This window comes from Pleurodeles waltl, chromosome 12 (assembly GCF_031143425.1).
Source record: "Pleurodeles waltl isolate 20211129_DDA chromosome 12, aPleWal1.hap1.20221129, whole genome shotgun sequence".
In the NCBI taxonomy this organism is placed as follows: Eukaryota; Metazoa; Chordata; class Amphibia; order Caudata; family Salamandridae; genus Pleurodeles; species Pleurodeles waltl.
The window spans coordinates 479,312,242-479,338,724 of NC_090451.1; positions in this window are offsets into that span (position 1 = coordinate 479,312,242).

Consider the following 26,483-nt stretch of genomic DNA (forward strand, 5'->3'; position numbering starts at 1 on the left):
TGGCTAGATTGAAAGATCGGCACTTTCCAGATCACATTCCTCCCACTCCCAAAAAAGACATGCCCACAAAGAAATGTAGAGTATGTGCCCGGAGATCAATCCGGAGGGAGAGCCGGATGTTCTGCCCCGAATACCCTTCAAAGCCTGAGCTGTGTGTGCCCAGCTGTTTTACAAGTTACCACACAAGGAAAAACTTTTGGGAAATACCGTGAGCGTAAGCTGTCTGTTTTATATTTTCATATGTTTCACGGTTGGCATCTCTATCGTGTATTTAGTTAGAGCTTTTGTGTTTGTAGTTTTGTGCTTATTTTATAATTAGTGGTTTCTTTGTTGTTTATAAATAAGAAAAGTGATTGCCGTGTGCGTGGGGTGGCGCTTGGCTGGCGGTGTGCGTGGGGTGGCACTTGGCTGGCTGTGTGCTTGGGGTGGCGCTTGGCTGGCTGTGTGCTTGGGGTGGCGCTTGGCTGGCGGTGTGCTTGGGGTGGCGCTTGGCTGGCTGTGTGCTTGGGGTGGCGCTTGGCTGGCGGTGTGCTTGGGGTGGCGATTGGCTGGCGGTGTGCGTGGGGTGTCCCTTGGCTGGCGGTGTGCTTGGGGTGGTGCTTGGCTGACGAGCTGTGAGTCATTGGTTCACTTTTTTGCCTTTCAGTTATTAGCAGTGCATTTCATTTTTGTGAAATCTCTTGTTAATAAAATTTGATCCACTGAACCATCACTCACCCTCGTGCCATATGTGTGCTTAAAAATGACAAAACCTGCTCAGTTGTAATCAGGCGTCGCAGCACACCTGTGACACGCTAGGTGCCTCGGGTGGGACCCCGATGATGAAGCATGCCACCAACTTGGTTGGTGGGTGAGGGGTCTTCTTCACATAACCTAAGTGTGTTTCTTTTCACAATTTTAGTGTTTGGCACATCACGGACGTATGTGCACACATCAAAATGATATATTACAAAAATACCTGTGTTTGGGGGGGAGGGCCCACCTATGTTTTTGGTCCTGGGTGTCGCCTTCATCTAGGGAAACCTACAAAACCCAGAAACATTTTAAAACTAGACACCCCAAGGAGTCCAGGGAGGTGTGGCTTGCGTGGCTCCCCCAACATTTTCTTACCCAGACTCCTCTGTAAACCTCAAAATTGCATAAAAAAGCATATTTTCCTGAATTTTCTTAGTAGGATCACCGCTCCAGCACAAAATTCCTACTCCCCAGTTTTCCTCTCAGTCTCCCAAGTAAAATGACACCTCAGTTATGTGGGTCCCCAAAGCAGAGTCCGTCTAAAGATGTATAAAAGAATATGCCCTTATAAACTCGCTGTGCTATCCCTTCTATCTCTTCAATTTTTGGGCCTTATTCTGTTGCAGGCACCTGGCCCACCCACACAAGTGAGGTATCATTTTTTTCGGGAGACTTGGGGGAATGCTGGGTGGAAGGAAATTTGTAGCTCCTCTCAGATTCCAGAACTTTCTGTCACCGAAATGAGAGGAAAGGGTGTTTTTTTAGCCAAATTTTGAGGTCTGCAAAGGATTCTGGGTAACAGAACCTGGTCCGAGCCCCACAAGTCAAACCATCTTGGATTCCCCAAAGTCTTTAGTTTTCAAAAATGCACAGGGTTGGTAGGTTTCCTTAGGTGCCGGCTGAGCTACAGGCCACAATCCACAGGTAGGCACTGTTTTCTTTCAAAAAATGGGATGTGTCCACGTTGCGCTTTGGGGCGTTTCCTGTCGCGGGCGCTAGGCCTTCCCACACAAGTGAGGTATCATTTTTATCAAGAGACTTGGGGGAACGCTGGGTGGAAGGAAATTTGTGGCTCCCCTCAGATTACAGAACTTTCTGCCACAGAAATGTGAGGAACATGTGTTTTTTTAGCCAAATTTTGAGGTTCGCAAAGGATTCTGGGTAACAGAACCTGGTCCGAGCCCCGCAAGTCAACCCTCCTTGGATTCCCCTAGGTCTCTAGTTTTCAGAAATGCACAGGTTTGGTAGGTTTCCCTAGGTGCCGGCTGAGCTAGAGGCCAAAATCTACAGGTAGGCAATTCGCAAAAAACACCTCTGTTTTCTTTCAAAAATTTGGATGTGTCCACGTTGCGCTTTGGGGCGTTTCCTGTCGCGGGCGCTAGGCCTACCCACACAAGTGAGGTATCACTTTTATCGGGAGACTTGGGGGAATGCTGGGTGGAAGGAAATTTGTGGCTCCTCTCAGATTCCAGAACTTTCTGCCATAGAAATGAGAGGAACATGTGTTTTTTTAGCCAAATTTTGAGGTTTGCAAAGGATTCTGGGTAACAGAACCTGGTCCGAGCCCCGTAAGTCACCCCTCCTTGGATTCCCCTAGGTCTCTAGTTTTCAGAAATGCACAGGTTTGGTAGGTTTCCCTAGGTGCCGGCTGAGCTAGAGGCCAAAATCTACAGGTAGGCACTTCACAAAAAACACCTCTGTTTTCTTTCAAAAATTTGGATGTGTCCATGTTGAGCTTTGGTGCGTTTCCTGTCGCGGGCGCTAGGCCTACCCACACAAGTGAGGTATCATTTTTATCGGGAGACTTAAGGGAACGCTGGGTGGAAGGAAATTTGTGGCTCCTCTCAGATTCCAGAACTTTCTGCCACAGAAATGTGAGGAACATGTGTTTTTTTAGCCAAATTTTGAGGTTCGCAAAGGATTCTGGGTAACAGAACCTGGTCCAAGCCCCACAAGTCAACCCTCCTTGGATTCCCCTAGGTGTCTAGTTTTCAGAAATGCAGAGGTTTGGTAGGTTTCCCTAGGTGCCGGCTGAGCTAGAGGCCTAAATCTACAGGTAGGCACTTCGCAAAAAACACCTCTGTTTTCTTCCAAAAATGTGGATGTGTCCACGTTGCACTTTGGGTCGTTTCCTGACGCGGGCGCTAGGCCTACCCACACAAGTGAGGTATCACTTTTATCGGGAGACTTGGGGGAACGCTGGGTGGAAGGAAATTCGTGGCTCCTCTCAGATTCCAGAACTTTCTGCCACAGAAATGTGAGGAACATGTGTTTTTTTAGCCAAATTTTGAGGTTTGCAAAGGATTCTGGGTAACAGAACCTGGTCCGAGCCCCGCAAGTCACCCCATCTTGGATTCCCCTAGGTCTCTAGTGTTCAGAAATGCACAGGTTTGGTAGGTTTCCCTAGGTGCCGGCTGAGCTAGAGGCCAAAATCTACAGGTAGGCACTTCGCAAAAAACACCTCTGTTTTCTTTCAAACATTTGGATGTGTCCACGTTGCGCTTTGGGGCGTTTCCTGTCGCGGGCGCTAGGCCTACCCACACAAGTGAGGTATCATTTTTATCGGGAGACTTGGGGGAACATAGATTAGAAAAACAAGTGCTATTGCCCCTTGTCTTTCTCTACATTTTTTCCTTCCAAATATAGGAGATTGTGTAAAAAAGACATCTATCTGAGAAATCCCCTGTAATTCACATGCTAGTATGGTCACCCCGGAATTCAGAGATGTGCAAATAACCACTGCTCCTCAACACCTTATCTTGTGCCCTTTTTGGAAATACAAAGGTTTTCTTGATAGCAATTTTTTACTCTTTATATTTCAGCAAATGAATTGCTGTATACCCGGTATAGAATGAAAACGCACTGCAGGGTGCAGCTCATTTATTGGCTCTGGGTTCCTCGAGTTCTTGATGAACCTACAAGCCCTATGTATCCCCGCAACCAGAGGAGTCCAGCAGACGTAACGGTATATTGCTTTCGATAATCTGACATTGCAGGGAAAAGTTACAGAGTAAAACGTAGAGAAAAATTGATGTTTTTTTCACCTCAATTTCAATATTTTTCTTTTTCAGCTGTTATTTTCTGTAGGAAACCCTTGTAGGATCTACACAAATGACCCCTTGCTGATTTCTGTCACTGACTGGAAGGAGGTTGAAAGCACAAAAAATTGCAAAAATAGGGTATGTCCCAGTAAAATGCCAGAATTGTGTTGAAAAATTGGGTTTTCTGATTCAAGTCTGCCTGTTCCTGAAAGCTGGGAAGCTGCTGAGTTTAGCACAGCAAACCCTTTGTTGATGCCATTTTCAGGGGAAAAACCACAAGCCTTCTTCTGCAGCCACTTTTTCCAATTTTTTTGAAAGAAATGAAATTTTCACTGTATTTTGGCCAATTTCTTGGCCTCCTTCAGGGGAACCCACAAAGTCTGGGCACCTCTAGAATTCCTAGGATGTTGGAAAAAAAGGACGCAAATTTGGCTTCGTTAGCTTATGTGGACAAAAAGTTATGAGGGCCTAAGCACGAACTGCCCCAAATAGGCAAAAAAAAGGCCTGGCACAGGAGGGGGAAAAGGCCTGGCAGCGAAGGGGTTAAACCCTGCTGCTTTTTTCGAAAAAGCACAACAGTGGCAGTGACGTGCTTCTCTGTATCTGGCAGTAAAATTGCCGTATATGCCAAGCAGAGAATTAGATGTGTGGCCACCATTTGCAGTCTGAATGCCTGTTTTCCTTTTCCTCTACACTTAGCTGATTTTGTTTTAACCTTGGGCGAGACACTTCCATTTTTCCCTGCGCCTTCATTTACCAAGCTGTGCTCCGGTAATGCTAACAGCATGTCTCCTGCTGCTTCCCAGCAAAGTTCAATGCTATCTGTTCCAGAGGTTCCGCGTGTGGCTCTCTGAAGTGACGTAATTGCTAAGTACGCCGAGACGCGACTTCGATGGAATAAAAGGTACACAAAGCACGTTCAAAAAATGTCAAGTGAAGTAAATGATCATGGTGCAAATCCCTGTGCTTTCAATAAAAGCAAAACTGACATTTCAAAGATTTTCTATATTTTATAATTTTTTTCAAAGAACGTACTGGAGTTCAGCCAGTCACTATGGATTTAAGCCAGTGAATAACACGAATCCTATATAATCACAGTGCATTTATCGTTGGCAAAACTAGAAAGTAAACGTTCATGCTTCTGATTGAGGGCTCAGTTCAATGCCGGATGTCAAAGCGCGCACAGACATCTTGTGCAATATTCAAATTTAGACCAGTTCTCTTGCAAAACAGCGCTTTACATGAATGCACAAGTACAAACATCTACATGTGGTTAATACAGATAGCAGTAATGGGTGCGAGACAAAATTGAGCGAGTCACATAGTAGCAATAAAAGAACGCAATACATAAGTAACAAGCATTTGCAAGGCAATAGGTCTCGCATTTCCGAGAGTTAGAGCTATTTGTGTTGTAAATGCATAATTGCACTTTTCTTACCGCAGCGCGAGGATTCCTCCTGCAACACTGGAGCTTAGGCTCTTTAACTGCTACAAACAAGCAACGATGTGGAAGAGGTGTTGGGGATGGGCAGACACGAAAAGGAAACTCAGGATCATGAGAATGAGTGCGAAGGAGAGACACAAAATAAGCAAGCAAGGAAGTGCGAATCCACTTGAGTACTTTAGCACTGACTTAAGTACTATGGCACTGAATGGAAACAACAAAAAGGGGGGGCAGAAAAAGAGGAAGAGAAGTGGTTCAGACTAAAGCCAGCGAAAGTATCAGCTCAAATGAGGCTAGTGGAAAAGGAAGCCACAGGCTTACCGGGAAGCAAAGCTTCCACAGTCTGGCGCCCACATCAATGAAGTAAGCATGGAACATGATAGGCCTATGGCTGAGGGCTTCTGTAGAAAAATAGACTGCTAGTTCGTAGTAGCGTAAAGCGTCCATGTTTGAGATGACGATGTTGAATGTGTTGACCAGAATTTGTCATAGGGAAGGAAAGTTGACAGTTGACTAAAACACTCACCCTCAATGACAATGTGTGCCCGCATACAATGCAGCAAGGTAGGACTATATTGGATTAATAGCCGAAAGGCCAAAAGTGAACCCCTGATCATAAAAAGGTTGCATGAGCACAACAAGTGCCCAGAGAGTACTAGATATTGACCAAAGAAAGTATGGAATGATGTGGTAAGGGTGGTGGGGATGGGCAGACACGAACAGGAAACTCAGGGACTGGCGGAAGGTGCTGGGGATGGCAGTGCAAGCCGATTCAAAGTGCCATGGCCGCCATGAGCATGAGCCCGAAGGAGAGACCCAAAAGAAAAAAGTAGTTTGCGCACAGTAAAACATAACTGCAATAATGCAATTATCCATGTAACAGGGTCAGGTTCAGCAAGGTGGTAAAAAAACCTCCCCAAGGCAGGACAAACGTAAAGCATTAACAATGTCATCAAGGGATTTTTGAAAGACAAGCCCACAAGCGAGTGAAAGTGAGGTGCCTGAGATGGGTGTGGTTAAAAGCCCACAGAATATTTACAACAGGTAGGAAAAGCGCTTCCGTGCTGGACCTAAAAATTAAGTAGGTTTATTTAATTAGAGAAAAAGGAGGAGTGTCATTGGACATCATCATCAAATCAGGTAGACCATTAAAGGTGTTAGACGACCATTGACAATAAGAGCAAAGTTGGAGCGGGCAATGCTGTCAAAATACCTGTTATTACCAGTGCTTTTTAGGCAGGATTAGATTTAAATATGAGCAAGAAAGACGGCTGAGAGGATTTGAGAAAAAAAACTTCAGGTAGTCAGCTTATTGGCCAGGTATTGCAGGTTTCTTGAGCACAGCTTTTTGTGCACTATGTAGCCCATCTTCAATAAGGTCCCATCTCAATTAGAAAGCCATTTTAGGGTGACCAGACGTAGCATGTTGTTAAAATATCCATTATCTGAGGCTAACCTATAAAGAGTCACCTTTACACTGGAAGTGTAAAGTTTAGAAATACATGGTAGAAGAGTAGTGTCAGTGAATCCATGAAATTGCCATGTTTATTACCACAATTTCTTGTAAAGCAGAACTTTTACCACCCACATAGTCTCATTGAGCTGAGAATAGAACATACATCAGGAAAGGTTCGTAGCAAGACAGGCAGTTGACTACACTTCTGGGAAAGGTTTTTAAATTCCATCTGAATGTTACATGATCTTCTGTTTTGATATGCGGGAGATAACATTTTAAATTTAGCAATCTTGAATAAAAATTGAGTCCAAAATATTTTTCTATTTTAAATCTAAGCAAAATTTTGTTTTTTCCTATGTTGCTCATAGTGGTCTTGCTAAATCATCGCACACCGTTAAATGGGTGCACTGTGTACAAGCATGGAAAGTGCGCCCTGTTATGAAGAAAGCACTACCCTCAGGGCAACTACAAGCTCGTGCTGACCTGGAAACGGCACATTCAAAAGAGATATGGAGCAGCTGCTCCAAAACCACAGCATGTTTCACTGAACACTCTGCAATGTGCCTACACTTTTAAGAGGGCTTAGTGACCCCTTGCATGCTGGTGCACTGAGCATGCAAGGCAATGTCAGGGGGAGTCATTAGTGACCCCCCTTACCATGCTCTAGAGGGCACACTGACAATATGCCACCTTTTTGTGGCACACTTTCAGTGGGCCTCCCCTATCTATAATACAGCACAGAGAAAATAGATTTACTAAATTTCATGGGGGCATGCCCACACGCACATGAGGGAATGCCCTCTTCAGATTGCGCTGGTGCTACATGTGTGTCAGCGTAATCCATATAATAGAAAGGGCACAAGTGTCTGCACCCCCTTCTGCAAAAAAATGAAGTGCCCCAGGGGTGCACATGCTCTTTCCCCCCCTGAGGAACTTTCTATAATATGTCCCCAGATATTTTCATGTAACCAAGAAAACAGTTTTGGTGTAGTCAAAAATGGGGGACTTCAATTTTACTGCTTCGAAGGAAAGATCAGACAATAGAATATCTAATAGAGTATGCTCAAATGATAGAAACCAACAATAGTCAGTTGAACTGTTGTTCTGTCAATAGGTCTAAATTTATCAAATTCCCTATGTTTATCACATTTTTCTCACTGGGACTGAAAGGAGATCCTCTGCATCTGTGTGCCTCAGTGGCAATGGAGAATCTAGGGAAATGCTCCAAACAAAGTAAGGTGGTACGGAGCATTGGTACTGACTGGTGTTTCCCTCACAATAGAATTATTTTGGATCATCAATGCCAAAACTCAGTGGAGTGGTTTGTGGCAAATGTGCACTTGAGCAGTGGTTCCTGCAACTTCCATTGAGTACCATTAAAAGACCTGCTCTAACCAGAAGACATGTTGCCGAAAAATAGCAAAAAAGAAGACTACAAAGGACAAAGATTGTTTTAATCTAACGTGTTTGGCAGTGCAGAAACCATGAAGAAATCAATTAGTTGAAGGGGAAGGATGACCCAGGAGTCTCCAGTGGAGAAATCCTATTAGTGGCGATGATGAGAGTTGCAAAATTCCATGCAGTGTATAGAAACCAAGATGAGATTACAGTGGGAGTGTCACTAAGATTGAAACAAAGGTGGAACAGCTCAGTAACCAAATATGGAGATGGTGATACCATCTATCTATCTATCTATCTATCTATCTATCTATCTATCTATCTATCTATCTATCTATCTATCTATCTATCTATCTATCTATCTATCAATCTATCTATCTAGCTATCTATCTATCTATCACTGAAAAAAACAAAGGTTACAGGGTCATTATAGTTAGGTTCTAAATTTACTTGTAGAAAACCTTAGAAATTCAGCAGTTATAGTTCTTTCAAGGAACTATAACTCGCACCCTAAAGTAACTAAAACTCACGCCCCCATGCACAGTTTTTTTCTTTAATAATTTGAGTTCCATTGTTTCATTTATATATGTAATGACATTATAGAAGTTGTCATGAGTGCCTTAATATCTGGGGTAATTAGCAGTGCATGGCGAGGGTGCGAGTTTTAGTTACCTTAGGGTGCGAGTTATAGTTACTTGAAAGAACTATAACTGCTGAATTTCTATTGTTTTCTACAAGTAAATTCAGAACCTAAAAATAACATCCCTGTAACTTTTGTTTTTTTAAGTTAATTTCTATGTTTTTTTTACATTCTATTTCCAAACTATAACGTCCCTGTAACCTTTGATTTTTTTCAGTGTATTTCTATGTTTTTTTAACATATAGTAATTTTTAGTACTACAAGTTAATCCAACCAATGCCGGGCACTGCTTTCAGTCGTGTGCAGCTGTGGTTGGCCGCAGGGCCTTGCCTGTGGCAAGTCCCTGTGGCTAACCCCTATAACCACCCAACCCTGCTTGCCCCCCTCCTCAGGCTATCAGCCCCCGGGACCCTATCTCCCATGGCCCAGCGTAAATATAAATTTTTGGGGGGAAGGTGCATGCCTCCCCAGGCCAATCTCAGCCCAGAGGATCCCATCTCCTGGAGTCTTGCCTAAACAATTAATTTAGGTGGGAGGGGACCACTTGGCCGTTCTCGGCCCAAGGGAACCCCATCCCCTGAGTCCTGGCCTAATATTATTTTTATGGGAGGGAGGGGGCCACAGGGCCTCCCTCCGTAGGCCATTGTAGGCCCCGGGAATCCATCCCCCAAGTCCTGGCCTAATTTTACAGGGAGTGCAGAATTATTAGGCAAATGAGTATTTTGACCACATCATCCTCTTTATGCATGTTGTCTTACTCCAAGCTGTATAGGCTCAAAAGCCTACTACCAATTAAGCATATTAGGTGATGTGCATCTCTGTAATGAGAAGGGGTGTGGTCTAATGACATCAACACCCTATATCATGTGTGCATAATTATTAGGCAACTTCCTTTCCTTTGGCAAAATGGGTCAAAAGAAGGACTTGACAGGCTCAGAAAAGTCAAAAATAGTGAGATATCTTGCAGAGGGATGCAGCACTCTTAAAATTGCAAAGCTTCTGAAGCGTAATCATCGAACAATCAAGCGTTTCATTCAAAATAGTCAACAGGGTCGCAAGAAGCGTGTGGAAAAACCAAGGCGCAAAATAACTGCCCATGAACTGAGAAAAGTCAAGCGTGCAGCTGCCACGATGCCACTTGCCACCAGTTTGGCCATATTTCAGAGCTGCAACATCACTGGAGTGCCCAAAAGCACAAGGTGTGCAATACTCAGAGACATGGCCAAGGTAAGAAAGGCTGAAAGACGACCACCACTGAACAAGACACACAAGCTGAAACGTCAAGACTGGGTCAAGAAATATCTCAAGACTGATTTTTCTAAGGTTTTATGGACTGATGAAATGAGTGAGTCTTGATGGGCCAGATGGATGGGCCCGTGGCTGGATTGGTAAAGGGCAGAGAGCTCCAGTCCGACTCAGACGCCAGCAAGGTGGAGGTGGAGTACTGGTTTGGGCTGGTATCATCAAAGATGAGCTTGTGGGGCCTTTTCGGGTTGAGGATGGAGTCAAGCTCAACTCCCAGTCCTACTGCCAGTTCCTGGAAGACACCTTCTTCAAGCAGTGGTACAGGAAGAAGTCTGCATCCTTCAAGAAAAACATGGTTTTCATGCAGGACAATGCTCCATCACACGCGTCCAAGTACTCCACAGCGTGGCTGGCAAAAAAGGGTATAAAAGAAGGAAATCTAATGACATGGCCTCCTTGTTCACCTGATCTGAACCCCATTGAGAACCTGTGGTCCATCATCAAATGTGAGATTTACAAGGAGGGAAAACAGTACACCTCTCTGAACAGTGTCTGGGAGGCTGTGGTTGCTGCTGCACGCAATGTTGATGGTGAACAGATCAAAACACTGACAGAATCCATGGATGGCAGGCTTTTGAGTGTCCTTGCAAAGAAAGGTGGCTATATTGGTCACTGATTTGTTTTTGTTTTGTTTTTGAATGTCAGAAATGTATATTTGTGAATGTTGAGATGTTATATTAGTTTCACTGGTAATAATAAATAATTGAAATGGGTATATATTTTTTGTTGTTAAGTTGCCTAATAATTATGCACAGTAATAGTCACCTGCACACACAGATATCCCCCTAACATAGCTAAAACTAAAAACAAACTAAAAACTACTTCCAAAAATATTCAGCTTTGATATTAATGAGTTTTTTGGGTTCATTGAGAACATGGTTGTTGTTCAATAATAAAATTAATCCTCAAAAATACAACTTGCCTAATAATTCTGCACTCCCTGTATTTTCTTATTTTGGGAGGGGGCATGTGGCCCCTCTCTCTAGGCTGATCTCATCTCCATCCCCCAGGGCCCGGCCATGTGACCTAGGTACCCCAAGGGCTCCCAGTCTCAATGTTGGGGACCGTGCGGTAGACTGAAGGCCCCCACAGTCCCAGCTGGCTCCCCACATCCTGTGGGAGCAAGTATTGATGTTACAGAGAGGGAGCTGCTAAAGCTGTTTGACAGCTCTCCCTTCTTCAGAGAAGAGTGTTTGCTGTGACTTGACAGCAGCTTTAATCTGGGATCTGGAACAGGACCCCGATCTCTGCTTTTTTTACATGTGCCCTGAGGAGGTTGTGCTCCCAAGGCTGCAGGGGGCTGGGCACGCTCCACATTAATTTAAAATAATGTCCCAGGGTTACTGGGGGGGGAGGCACCCCCGCACACTTCAATAATTATTTCGCAAGGGACTTGGGCCACCCTGGGGCTTGAAAAAGTCAAAGTACGGGAGACCGCACTTCATTTTTTTTTTTTACATTTCTGCTGGATCTACCGCAAATCACAGCAAACATTTTTTTTAAATGCTTTTTTGCTCTGTAGTAAACTAAAAAAAACAAATGTTGCAGGTACGTTACAGTTAGGCTCACATTTTAATCGTAGAAAACCATAGAAATTCACCAGTTTTTATTAGAGTTATCTCAAGTAACTATAACTCATGCCCTAAGGTAACTATAACTCGCATGCACTGCTAATTACTGCAGAAATTACAGCGCTCATGACATCTATGATAACCTCATTGATAATGTCACTGTAACATCTGCAGTAAAATTATTTGTCAGATAACTGTGCCTGGCGGGGGCAGGGTTTATAGTTATTTGAGATGACTCTTACTATAACAGGTGAATTTCTATCGTTTTGCACATTTAAAATGTGAGCCTGACCATGATGTCCATGTAACCTTAGTTTTTTTAGTGAATTTCTATTGTTTTTAAAATTTTATTTCCTAACTCCAATGTCTCTGCAACCTTTGTTTTTTCATGGAATTTCTGTGGTTTGTTTAACGTGTAGTAATTTTAATTACTGTGCGATAACCCAACCACCGCCACGCATGACCTTCGGCCGTGTGCAGTGGTGGTTCGCCACAGGGCTTGTGGACAGGCCCTGAGCCCAACCCCACTGTAGGCACCCAACCTTGCACAGTGCACAGCCTTCGCATGTGAGTGACAGGGGTTGCCCGCAAGTTCTGGGCTGCAACCAGACCCTGCGGCCAACCTCACTAATCAGTCAACTCTATTCTACACATGGACCTTTGGCCACATGTGGTGGGAGTTGGACACAGCCTGTCTCTCTGGGTGTGAGAATAGGTGTAAGAGGGTGTATCTGAGGGTGAGAGTGGCTGTGAGAGTCTCTGTCTGGTTATGAGGGTGCATGCATCAGTGTCTTAGTGGGTCCATCAGTGTCTGTGCAGGTCTGTGAGTGGGTACATCAAGGTATTATTGGGTGAGTGAGTCATTGTGTGAGAATCTGAGTGGGTCTGGAGTGTGTGCAAGAGTATCTAAGTGGGTCTGTTAGTGGGTGCACGAGGGTCTGAGTGGGGCTGTGAGTGGGTGCACAGTGGTCTGAGTGGGTCTGTGAGTGGGTGCGTAAGTGTCTGAGTAGGTCTGTGAGTGGGTGCATAAGAGTCTAAGTGAGTGTGGGAGTGGGAGAAAGAGATGGAAAGAGAGTGAGAGAAAGAGAGTGAATGGGAGTGTTTTTTAGGCTTTGAAGGGTGATATACTTAGAATTAGATATCTTTGGGCAAAAAGAAAAAAAAAGTTTTGGCAATTAATAAAAGTGACATCAACTTTCAGTATGAGCCTTAAGCTTTTGACGTTTAAAAGAAATTAAAGGAGGGAAATGACCACAGACATGCATGGTGTTGAACCCTCAACTTTCAGTGTGAGGATCTGAGACCTTAATGATTAGGTCATAGGTTTTTTCTTTTCCTTTTCATTTTTTGCCCATTACAGGTTATCTGGGACTGCTGGGGAGTCTCAAGGCCTCCCATGTGGTCCCAGCCAGCTCCCGCCTCCTGTGAGTCGGCATTTCTCCAGCAAGCGGGGATCTGCTTTTAATAGCAGCACCGCTTGCTAGAGCAATGTTTTCATTTGTCTTCCTGCACACATATCTACGTGTAGGGAAGACAGATGAAAACTCAGCTTTCTGCCAGCGGTACCTGTTTGACAGATCCCACTGTCAGAAAGTAGACTTTGTTTGCTTTTGCTTGTTGGGAGCTGCAAGATCCTATCAAGCAAAAGCAAACATGCTATGTCAAAGGGGTGGGCAATCTGGGACATAGCAGGAGCCCACCCTGGGCGGTCCCCAGGGTCATCAGGGGCTCCATGAGGGTGGCTGTGCGGCCACCCTCCAACAAAAAGAGACCCGGGGAGGTGGTGGTCCCCGGGGCTTTGGGGGACCGAAACAACCTCCCTTCACTTTTCTATCATAGACCCTGGGAGGTGTTGGTCCTCTGGGCATTGTGGGGAGCACGTGACAAATTTCTTGAATGCCTGGTTAAGTGGCGGTCCCTGGGCTGCAGGGGTGCCAGATGGCCCCCTCGCATTACAAAGAAAAATGCCCCATGGACTTGGCCCAAACAGTGGCTTAAGTATTACGAAGCGCTGGAGCCCAAGCTTGAGTTTTTTTCCAATTTCCCTGGATCTACAGTGAATCACAGCAAAAATGTAAAAATAAATTCTTCTTAGTTCCTCTCGGACCCCCGCACCAGGGCTAAGGGGTCAGGGTAACTCTACAGTGGCCCCTTGTCTTTTTTATTTCTTTTTTTGCCGTGCATGAGCTCTTACTCTTCGCAAAGTTGTTGCGAGCTCAGATATACAAATTTGCTTTCCTTTTAATATCTTCTAAACTACAGAACAGATTTAGACCAAATAAGCGAAAGTGTAATCTGCGTACTGAAACCTAGCTCTCTGCCAAATTTGGTGCAATTCTCTATAGTGGTTCAGGCTTTATTCATGTCTAAAGGTCCTATAGAAATTACCATGGGAAATTCAACTTTTTTGACGCCCCTTTTTTTAGGTCCCCATTTGACAGATCAGCCCGAAACTTTTTGTGTCCAACAAGAATCACTGTGGCAATTTTTTGTGCAACGTTTGTGAAAATTCATCACTTGGTGGCAAATATATTGGCAAGTAAAAAAATTCATTTTCTAAGGAAACATGGTCCTAACTATTGCTACCTAGTGCCCCTAACTACTGGTTATACGAAATATATATCTATATCTATATATATATATCTATATCTATCTTTATATTAATATATGTATGTATATTGCAGAACAGAGTTACCAGTAGTTAGGGGCTACTGGCATGGCAGTTCGTGTTGGGCTCCAGCAGCCCTAACATCAAAAGCAAATCCCTTCAAGTCAGGAAGAGAAGACCTCGACTCTAAGGTGTCAGGTGCAAAACAAAGCTTTAATAAGCAGGCTTCATCAGCGCATTTCGAACGTACTTGTTCATGGTTAGCGATCAAAGCAAAATCAAACTTTCTTAAAGTGAATGGACCAAAACATCAAAGACAGACTAATGTCAACATTACAGGTATCCCTTCCTACCTTCTCACATCACCATCTTTAAATATTGTTGCAGCAATTAAGACATAGTACATAATAAGTAAATAAAATATTATTATAAAAGCCTATTAGTGTAGGATGTTAATTAAATGGCCATCACTGAAAAAATGGACAACGTTTACCCATGTACTCTTTTTATCATCAGTTGATAAACCAAATTATGTCAAAGCCAATTATTACAGTGGTTATAGGAAAAAGGGTTGCTTTTGCAATATCAAATGCAAAAATGAGTGAATTCCCATGTGTTTAAAACATTTTTTTTCATAAATGGCACACTCCCTCATTGTAATAATTCTTCTTCTAATTAAGACATAACCACAATATAGTTAACAATCCAAGCATATCGTGGCATAATACAGCCCATGTCGACATAAGAATAATGGCAAACTATGTGTAGTTCGATATGTCCACAACTTGTGATGTTGTACACCATGAGGTCTCCCTACAAAATACATATCCAACACAACAGGTCAACAAATAATATTGTCCATGTGGGCATAGTTGTGTTGGCAACCAATGGACATGGCCCACTCCAAATGAAATATTATGTCTCTACAGAATATTGAGCAGCCAAAGCATAATCTTACCTCATGCCCCAACCATATACATTGGAAAATGACATTCTAAATTCTCATATGAGACAATCAATATAATGCATATTTTATGCAACAACTTAACCAGATATAATAAATATTGAAAACATTCTAAATTCCCCTGTGGGCAATACTCAACCTGTGCTGAACGATCTCAATGTAGAAATGTAACTATATTCCCTGGCAGGTCTAGGATGGATGATTCCTGAATAGAAAATACAAACATGAACTAAAATTAGATCTTGAACCTCTATGGATAAGCAATTGTTTCATTTTCTTTAAACAGAAGAAGAAGACGAGGAAATAACTTTAAACTAAAGAATAACATGGTAAATCTCTCATATTAACCTAAATGTACTGCTAACTCACCACTAGAATTGATGCCCCTTTGAATAAGGGTTTCAAACTCAAAAATGTATCTTGATTTCTGGTTATAAAGTTTGTGTTCCCTATTCCCACATCTACTGTCTAATTATATGGCATCTATCACTACAAACCTCAAAAGTTTAGCATTACAATCATGATGTTCTGCAAAGTCTCTAGCTATGGGGTACCGTAGATTGCTGCATTTGATTTATCTCATGTGTTCCTAAATCCCCGTTTTGTTGGGCGTCTGTGTGCGGGATTGGCAACATATATTTATCACAAGGGCAAATCAGACTGTAGATGCAGTATTCTGTATTTCATGTATACATCCAGTTAATATAGTGGTATTTGTTTTTAGTTGAAATCCATAATTTGTTAGAGCTTTTACTTTGTGCATAGGCCTTACAATTCAGGCAACAAAAAAAAATCCCACTGTAGTGGGTTCGCTCGTAATTATGGTTTGTGTGGTGACTATATTAGTGCTAAGATTGTCATCTAATGCGGAGCTTTTGCAGAAAGTAATTTGTGGTGTTGTGTACAAATTTGCAAATAGTTTTGCCAGATTTTAGCATATCCCAGTATTTATTAAGTATCTTACGTATTTGGGGTGCGTGGTGGGAGAAGGAGGTAATGAATCTAGTTGCCGGTTCCTTTTCTGTAGTCTGCGCTCTTGGACATAATAACTGTACTCAGTCTATAGAGTCTACACATTTTACTGCCTTTACAGTGGTGAGCACTGGTAGGAAAAAGTAAACTATTGCCAGCAGTCTGTTTGCGATGTAATTCGGTATTGAGTTTATCATTTTCTCGGTTCAGATTAAGATCTCTAATGAATATTTTGGCTGAATTAACATCCCCTTTCCAAATTATGAAAATGTCATCAGTAAAGCGTGTCCATAGTATTACATGTTCTTCAAAGGCGGTAGGCTGCTGGACACCTGCTCCTCCCACCAGCCCATGAAATGATTTGTGTAGCTGGGGTAAAACAAGTGCCCATTGCAGTTCCCTATGGTTGTCTATATAATGTGTTTTCAAAAAGAAAATAATTATTAGTCAGGCAAGAATAAATCATGCCAATAAGCATTTTTGAGTGTAAAAGAAGGGACAAAGATCTGGGCCTGAAGAAATGTCTAATAGCTTTAATGCCCAACTCATGTTGTATACTGGTGTACAGACTGGACACATCAAGTTGACTATTAAAAAGTCTTTCTCCCAATGGGTCCCATCAATTATGTTGAGGAAATGGGTGGTGTCTTTTAAATATGCAGGTACAGAGGTGACAAAGGGTCTGAGGTAATGATCAATAAACCTGGAAGTATTCTCAGCTAAAGAACTAATGGCAGAAACTTTAGGTCTGCCAGAAGAATTTATAGGGTCCTTATGAAGCTTAGGTAGGAGGTACATGACTGGAGTTTTGGGATGGGTGCATTTTAGAAATAAATATTTCTCCCACTCCAAAATACCCTGCTCTCTCTACTCAGAAAGCATTTCTCAATATCTCCTATTTGCAAATCTTATTGCCTGAAAATCGTATGGTTCATAGCAAACTGAATCACTAAGCTGTTTCAGGGCTACTGATAAATGCTTTTCTTTAGCTCACACATCTACATTGCCCCCTTGTCTGATTCTTTAATTACAACAGTGGGGTCAGGTTTCAGTTTAGTTAAAGCAGTACATTGATTAGGTGTAAGGTTTTGATTGGCTCTGGTGTATTCTTTGCATCTCTGCTTTTTTAGCTCATTCAGCCCTCCTTTTTCAAAGACTTCAAGTGCATCACAGTGTACCTAGGGCATAAAGATAGATTTGGGTTTGAAATGACTATCATAATTCCCAACCACATCAATCCCACAATCCGCTAAATTCATCAGCAGATCTCCATGACCATTACTGGTTTCATCCAACATGTAATGTTTCAATGCCACCAATACATAGATTGCTAAGGGTGGGACTCTGAGTGATTTTACTATTAGTTTGAACTTGGATGAAGAACCATTTTCTTTATTTAAATGTTCTCATAAACAGAAATAAATCTATTTCTTAGTTTGTAAAATAAAAATAAAATGTATACCGGTGGTAGGACAGAAGGACAAACCCAACGATAATAGTTCCATTTCTTCTCTAGAGAAAAAACGTTCTGGGAGATTTACCATGTTCATTGGGTTGTTTGTTTGCCCCTTATTCTTGTTCCCACAAGCGAGTTTTCGTTTTTTCATTTTTGTCTTGGCCTGCTTGTCTGTTTGGCTCCTCCTCATGTCCCTGTGCATCGATTTGCTTCTCCATTCTTTTCTGTCCTCCTTAAATTAGCAATTGGTATTGTTTTAAAAAAAATGCATTCTTTGATTTAGTTCCACTTTGTTTGTTTGTGCTGATGAATTATCACATACATTTGACACATTGCTATCAGAGATATCACTTTCTTCTCGTTGTGAAATTGATTGTATCCCCTAATATCTGAGAGTTACTCACTAGATGTCTTTTCATACAGATAGTTGCACTTCTCGTGGAAAGTCAAAATTCTTACTGATTCAAAATCTTTATAATCCCTCATAAATGTTCTCTGTTTTTTTTATTAGTGATTTTACCTTCAGTTTTGGACAAGCGTTCCTGCATATTCTTCAAAATGTCCTCCAAATCTTCCTTTGACATTAATTTGGCTCTTTCTTGTGTTAATTTGTCTATTTCTTCAAGTAATTTAGCACAGTCTTTAAGTGCTTACTTTTCAAGAATGTGCATTATTGTTACTGATAAATCTTTGGAGTTGTCAGCCCATTCTTGTAACATATCAGGATCTGGATCCTCATATGTGGGAACTACAAAATTCCTTAAAACTCTGGGTACTCTTTCCACCTCTATGTATTGTAATGATTCAGCCTCCGACATTTGGCAATTTCTTTCTTATGTATTTTTTCCTGTTTATCCAACAAGGCAGATACCTCACTGAGAACTGACCTAGGACAGTGGTGAGCCTTCTAGTCCTCTCCTTACCTGCAGTTAACAGCGAGGCACCAAAACAGTCCTGAAGGCAGTCTACAGTCAATCACTGGGGTCCGAGCATTCCGCCAAAGCAGTTGCGGTATTTCATGGTTCTCACAAAGTTGTTTCTAGAAATTATACAAGTGATCCTTGTGAAGAATGAAATTATGACTGCTAAGTGTGCTTAGTATTGTACCATAGGATGCAGACTCTGTAAAGTTGGCAGTAAAGCACTGTATGACATCCCGGGTAGTCAGCGGACACCAGTTAATGCGTCATCGTATGACCTCCAGGTCTATAGCTCTTACTAATCTGCCGCCAATAAAACAGCTACACTGTGTCTATGGTTACCATACGGTTTACATATATATATGTACACATACACAAATACACACACAGATCAGACAAAAATTCCAAAACCTATAAGGATGATCCCCAAAAAAGTATAATGAGATTTCCCGTCAAGGATTGTTTCAGCTTTACTGCACCACATTTGTTAGAGGCTTTTTGAGTCTAACTGACCAGAATGTTTGTATACAAGATCCCTAGGCAGTTATTTGAGTCCATCTTTGGTTTATATTAATGTGAAGAGAAAACCAGCAGTGTTCAACCTGCTATCCCATTGATACTTAAAATTCGGTCCGGGGGAGACGGGGCGCTTGCAGCCCTCCAGACCTTTTCATGCAGCCCCCTGGTCAACAGCAGCACCAGGCTGCTGTTTACTGACTGATCACGAACAATAGACATATTAAATTAACAATCAAGCATTTATTTAAAGGTTAATTGGTGGTCAAGAAAGGATCTAGGGAGTCCTGCACGCTTAGTGTTAGAAAGAACTTCATTTTAAATACAGTTTGCAACAAAAGCTTAAAAATATGTCTCTTCAAAATTCAAAAAGTGTATTTAATTAACATGCTGAACCTTTTCAACTTAGTACATCAGATTATAGGAGCACATGGAACAAAGTTTATAAGAGATAGTTTTCAAACATGAATTTAGAAACGTTATTTCTTCCCCCTACACTGACAACAATGACAATAGTGAACTAAAGAGGCAAGCCAGTTGTTACATGCTCTCTCTGGGTGGGATGGGTTCCTATTACACATGCACAACATTATAGTTTAATAAATCAAACACAGGAGAAGGTTTTGTACAACGAACATGCATTTTAAGGTGCCCTTGTATGTGATAATAATGAAGAAAAATGAGTGGAAATGAAATAAACCAATTACGTAGGATCACACAATTTGGTATAGTGGAGAAGCTGGAATTTATCCCAGGATTTCTGGTTTCACATTGCTCAATTCAGTCACTAGATGTATGTGCCTCGCTTACCCTACACTGCCCAAGCGTCACCTGCCTGGCATCAATGCGGACCTGGTCACATCACAGATCAAAAGTTTTGGCCCCTAGGAAAATGTTTGTGAGTACCCATGTGCTATCCCTTTAATGTTCTTTATGCTTTTCAATGCAGCTTTCCGTTTCATAGCGAGCCACTGTCCGCCCGGTCCAGCAGGAAACCTGGCTCCACGGCCGCTCGGGTCACTCCTCTTTGGGCCAGATTTCTTATTGTATAATGATGCCACTATTCAAAGAATTAGAAAGATTGGCGGAACCTATTTCAGTGGTGTTTTTTACAAGTACTCTCCTGGGCATTTTCCTAAAATCATCAGTTTTGACGCGCAGGATTAAACAAATAGCATCTTAAAAAAACAGAAATTATAAAATAAATAGGAACGAACCCTAGAGTATAGAATGAATGCATTTTTTACATTGCAACATTGTATTCCACGCAGTAAAAGATACAAATAACCATAAAGCAGAGCCTCCGGAGTCTTTTCTTGAATTCCAGCAGTGCTCTTCGGGAAATAATGACGTGCTCTCAGTAAAAGTAACAATGCCAGGATTGTTTTTGGCAACTCCTAATACGGATGTTTAAATCACTCTCGGAGATAAATGGCTTGCTGCAGCTCCAATAAATATTGCTCTTTATAGAGTCATGGCTTTTCTGATAAACCTCTTGTTTCTACCATTGTATTGCATTTGTGTCTGCATTACGAAACATGTTATACAAAAACCTCCTGGAGGCAAGGTCTTGCTCTGTACTGACCAAGCTACCCTTCCCGAGGCATTGAAATCCATATCCGCGCAGTAAAATAAGAAAATAACTATAAAGCAGAACCTCTGGACACAAGTGTTAGGTTACATCTTTACTTCTGCTTCACTCAACCAGCCTGGTGCCTCTCACCCTTGCCATACCTCATTGTGCCATTTGACATTTGACAGGTGGGTGTGTGTATGTGCCATGCAGAAACACCCAACCTCATCAACAGCACCACTGTTACTAGTACTGCCACTATTACTACCATCACCATTACCAACACTACAACCTTTAACAGAACCACAACTGTTACAACCAAAAGGATCTCCATCATTACAAGCACTACCAGTTCCAATATTACCTCTACCATTATCACTATCACTGTTAGCGTGACCAATACCACCTTCACAAACCCTTTAGCACTGCTATAACCACCACAATTACCTTCACCATTTCAACCACCACCATTAGCACAAACCATTACATCAACATCCCGACCACCATTACCACCATCTTTACCTGTACAACCATAATAATTACCTCCATGCTCTATAATATCAAAATCACTAACGCCTCCACCATTACTACTATTGGCAATACCATTACCACACCACCAACATTAACCCCACTGCCAACAGCATTACCACAACAGTCACTACCAGCATTAGCACCACAATTATCACCAACCACTTAACTACCACCATTATCACCACTACTGTTAACAACATGTGTACTGTTGAAAATTAAAATGATTTGGGTGGTTTATCCCCACATTTTTGATTTTACTGTTTTGGTAGCCAGCAGAAACATGCATGTGCTCTTCGTTTCAACATGAGTAAAATGGCAGTGGCGGCTGGTAAAATTTGAAACTAGTGGGGCGTAAGAGCTAATAATGAACTTTGGTACACATGCAAGCAAGCTGGATATTTTTCAGGAACATTTGTGAGGTTTCTCCCCCGAACTTTTTTAAAAGAGTGGTGTAAAATGGTGCATTTCCCAACATAATTTCTATAATAAATTAACCAAAAAAGCATATTTCCTATATGCATTTTTTAAGAAAAACATTAAAAGTATTGTGCAGAATTTATATTTTTCAGTCTCCAAATCTGAGAGGTAGAGGTGGGTGGGCCATTTTAAGCTCAAACCAACTGCCTGGCTCTAGCTAAGTTCAAGATTATTTTGGACTTTTGACCCCAAAATGAGCTATGCCTTCATGTGGTACCTGTCTGCTGCCCATACCCTAATCTCATGTGCCAAGAAAGGGAGAAAAATATAACTTTCGGGGGTAAATTAGGGTGGGGAGACAAATATCCATCTAGTAGCTTAACTGCTCAACGTGCGACCAAAAAACAAAGGATTGATCCTGGTTTTCCCACTTAAATCATATTGTGTGATCTTAGGCATCAGAGTCCGACTGCTGCTCTCAGTCGGATCAGTAGGTTCCTGATACCTCTCCATACCTGCAAATAAACCCGGGGGCAACCACCCATGCTCTACATCAATCACATTGACCAGGGAGTCACAGGTACTCTCCTGCAAGACCTCACTTAGTAAGGCTCAAGGTAAGTACACATTGCTGTAATATTGCACATTATAAGCTCTACTGCTCAGCACAACCACACAGCACAGGCACTGATACAATCCACTATGCAGTGAATTTAAAATAATGCGCCCTTTCCACGTGTAAGCATGAGTGATGCCCAGTTGCCACAGGCAGCGGAACAACACAGCTTGTAGATACCCCCCTCAACAAGGCATAACAAATCAAAATCAAAAGAAAAAAGAAAAGAGTACCAAGAGAAGGAGGCAAAAAAAAGAAAGAAATGAAAGCTTTGAGGGACATAAAATGTGCAGTAACTACAAGGCACAAGAGGAAAATGTATTTGAGGAAATATGACGAGAGGAAAAAGTAAATGAGAAAAAGAAAATTGGCAAATTGGCATGAAATAAGAATAAAGAACACACTAACAGAGAAAGAAGGAAATGGAGAGAAAGGGTATGAAAAGAGGCAAGAGACAAAAGAAAGATGTAAGAATGAAAAAAGAAACAAGCGCAAAAAGCAAGAACAGGGAAAGAAAAAGTAAAACAAACACTAAAGAAGGCACTGCAGAGCAGAAGTCCTCACATCATTGACAGCTGGCTGTATTAATTAATTTAGGCAGCTGTGATAGGTGCTAGAATTCAGCCAGGAGGCTAACACCTCCTGCTGCTTTTCCCCCTGTAGGTCACAGCACTCCACCTGTTTAAGGCCCCTCTACCGCCTGGGCCTCCTGGTCCAACCATCATCTCTCTGGCTTAGGCCCCACACACTTCTTTACAGCAACCTGACAAAGACTGCAGTTTAATCTGTAAACCCACCCTTTCCCATGTCCTCACAGGATGGGGTCAATAATGCCTGATGACCCCTCCCCACCCTGTGATAAGTAGGAGATCTGGAGAGAGGCAGCAATAAGGGGCAAAAAATATGCAGCTGCACATCATTTGTGGGTGATTCCTAGAGACCCCAAGGAATGGAAGGACAGGGCTGTTAAGAGGTAAGCCTCTGTGTGAAAAAAAAAACAGATACAGACTGTCTGGCACATGCACACTCGTGCATGTGCCTGAAAAATGTGCCTGGCTGTCTGACGCTTGTGTTAGTGAGAATGAGAGTCTCAGACAGGCACTGTTTTGTGCAGCAACACACATTCTGTATTTTAGTAAATTAAGATGGATGGTAATAGAGATTACCATCCTGGTTACAAGCCAGGTGGCATAGCCCCCATTCCCAAGATCAGCGGCCACTGGAGGAAATTGGTATACCCCTGACCGGCATATTTAACTTACCTATATGTACCTATGGTAAATGCATAACCGGGACCTGCAAGTGAAATGTCACATGTGGACTGCAGCACCCATTACACCATCCCATCCACTACAGTGACAGTGTAAACATGACTGCAGTCCTGCCATGTGTAGCCTGGCTGCACAGTTTTATGCTGCAATTTCAACCTATCAATATAATGCATTTCGACAGGCCTAAACCTTCCATTTACATTTTAAAACACCACCTCTAAGCTGGCCTTCCTTTTAAGGAAGGGTGCATGGTTTTTTAAAGTAGGACATGTTTAGTTATTATTTAAGATATCCTTACACAGAGCAAGTATTAAAAGCAATTTGCATTGTAGTAGGGTTAGCTGCTCCATTAGAAAGACACTGGGATACAATATTAAAAGTCAGATTTTTACTAAATATTAAGGGAAATTAACTTTTAGAAACTTATATTTTCCCTGCCTGGAGTTACAGGAGGCAAATCTGCATTTTGCTCTCCCACTTCTGCTAGCTAGTAATTTGCATTTGAATAGCCCTTATGGAGAGCTGTAATCTTGCTCCCAGAGTTGAGGCAAGGACCATAGGTGTGGGGAGATGATGTGCTTTTGACAGAATGGCCTGTGGGCTGGGCCAAGGACCTTGATTAACTTTAAAGAGGCCTACCCTCTCACAAGCAGATGTAGCTAACACCCAGGTTTACCCTCTACTTTTATCCTCTCAGACAGGCAGGCTCCCATCACAGTGGGACTGTTTTCAACATTAGTGTCAAAACCTGCTTGATTAGGCTGCTGAGGTTATAGATATGACACTCGGGGCACACTTCAAAGAGTGACAATGGAATGTGTAAAATGTGTGCGTATTCACTGTCTGGTTACTGAAAAAATAACTTTTCTTCTACCATATGTCTGTCTCTGAGTTTGTTGTGAGTACAGGATCTTCTCCATACTGGATTTTAGTGTTATATATGGAATCTAGGAATGCCACAGTACACTCCCCAAACACCTACCTCCAGCCCTCAGAGCCCATGCTTAGTGTAGCCTTAAACCTTTAGCATCTTGAAAGTGACTAAAATGGGTAGGATTAGTCTGGGAACCTTTTGGTTATGGTGTGACCAGGGGTCATTTGATCCACTAGCTAGTGACAGACATAAATGTGGCATCTCCAGCCACCCACGTCAGAACATGCTTGGACCTGTGGGAGGTCAGAAGAAACCTGAACCTGCAGTCTGAGGTTTGAGAAGAGCCCAGAAGATTGGACCTGCTCTCACTCCGGTACCTAAAACAAAGAGGTGGACTCCAAGTGTCATTAGGCTGATCCTCCTGTTCAAGCTACAGAGATACAATAAGCTACCAGAATTCTCTCCAGCAACTGCCTTGATGACCAGTGGTAACTAGTCGACGACTGGAGTCTGTTGTCAGCTTTTTCCTAACATCCAGCGAGTCTCTAAGCTCCTCCAATGAGGTACTGAAAGGGCTTTATAAGTGTACTCTTGGGATGGATTGGGACTTAAAAACCAAGTCAGAACAGAAGGTAAAATCTATTGTCCAGGTCGAACCAGGTTGGTGTATCCGACCCACGCTTCACCAAGATCAGGATCAAATTGCACCTAGGTCCTCTTCTAATGTGACCATTGACTATCATTGTCACTTTGTGCTTCATAGCAATATTTCTTCTTAAAACTTAAAAATAATCATATTTCCAGTACACTTTATTGCCTTTTTGTGATTTTGTTTCTTAAATTGTACTGTATGTTTGTACTTCATTTTTTTTATTTGTATTGTTTTGCATTTTGACTGTATTACTGTTTTTGTAGTGCAGAAATACTTTACGCATTTCTTCTAAGTTAAGCCTGTCTGCTCTGTACCACAGCTACCAGGGGACTATGTTCAGGGTAACTTAGTGACTTTAGTCTTTCATCTCTAAAAAGTATTGTCCTCATTACCTGAGGTGGATACTACCCCCACAACTAATGCACAACTTTCCTACAGTTATCATTACCACTATCAATGGTGACATTATCAGAACAATTACCATTACAATCTCTATTATCATCTCCACCATTACCACCAAAACCACCATTATATCTATCCGATTGACACTTTTATTACCTCTGTCACTATTCCCGCTGCATCTTATCTACTAACTATAACAACACAACCATTACCAGCTCTAACAATTCAATCACTGCCATTAACAATATCACCACCCATTAGCACCACAACCACTACCATTATCTTCACCTTTGCTACGAAAAACAACACCATGAACAGGGCTACCAATATCACAATTCCTACCACCACCCACATCACCACTCTGACTACTGCTACTACTACCAGCACCCTCATCACTCACATCAACATTATTATTTTACCGCTACTATCATCATCATCACCACTGTCAGCACCATCACATCCATCACCACTGATACCACTATCTCCACCTATAGCACGCTGTTAGACCTGACAGCCTTAGGGTGGTCACCCCTAACTTTTTGCCTGCCTCCCTCCACTTTTTGGGCCTGTTTTTGCTGGCTTTTAGACTCTGCACACTTTACCACTGCCAACCAGTGCTAAAGTGCATATGCTCTCTCCCTTTAAACCTGGTTATCTTGGATCATACCTGATTGGACTATTTAATTTACTTATAAGTCCCTATTAATGTGCACTATTTGTGCCAAGGGCCGGTAGATTAAATGCTACTAGTGGGCCTGCAGCACTGGTTGTGCCACTCACTCAAGTAGCCCCTTTTCCTTGTCTCAGGCATGTGTGTGCAGTTTCACTGACACCTCGATTTGACATTTAAAAGTACTTGCCAAGCCTAAACCTCCCCTTTTTCCACATATAAGTCACCTGTAATGTGTGCCCTAGGTAACCCCTAGAGCAGAGTGCTGTGTGGGGGAAAGGTAGGACATGTACCTGTGTAGTTTACATGTCCTGGTAGTGTAAAACTCCTAAATTCGTTTTGCACTACTGTGAGGCCTGCTCCAAAACACTCCAAACCAGGTACTTTGTGCTTGAAAGAGACTTTGTTTGCTTTTTAAAGACTTAAGACACTTTATATCACTTTTCTGTGA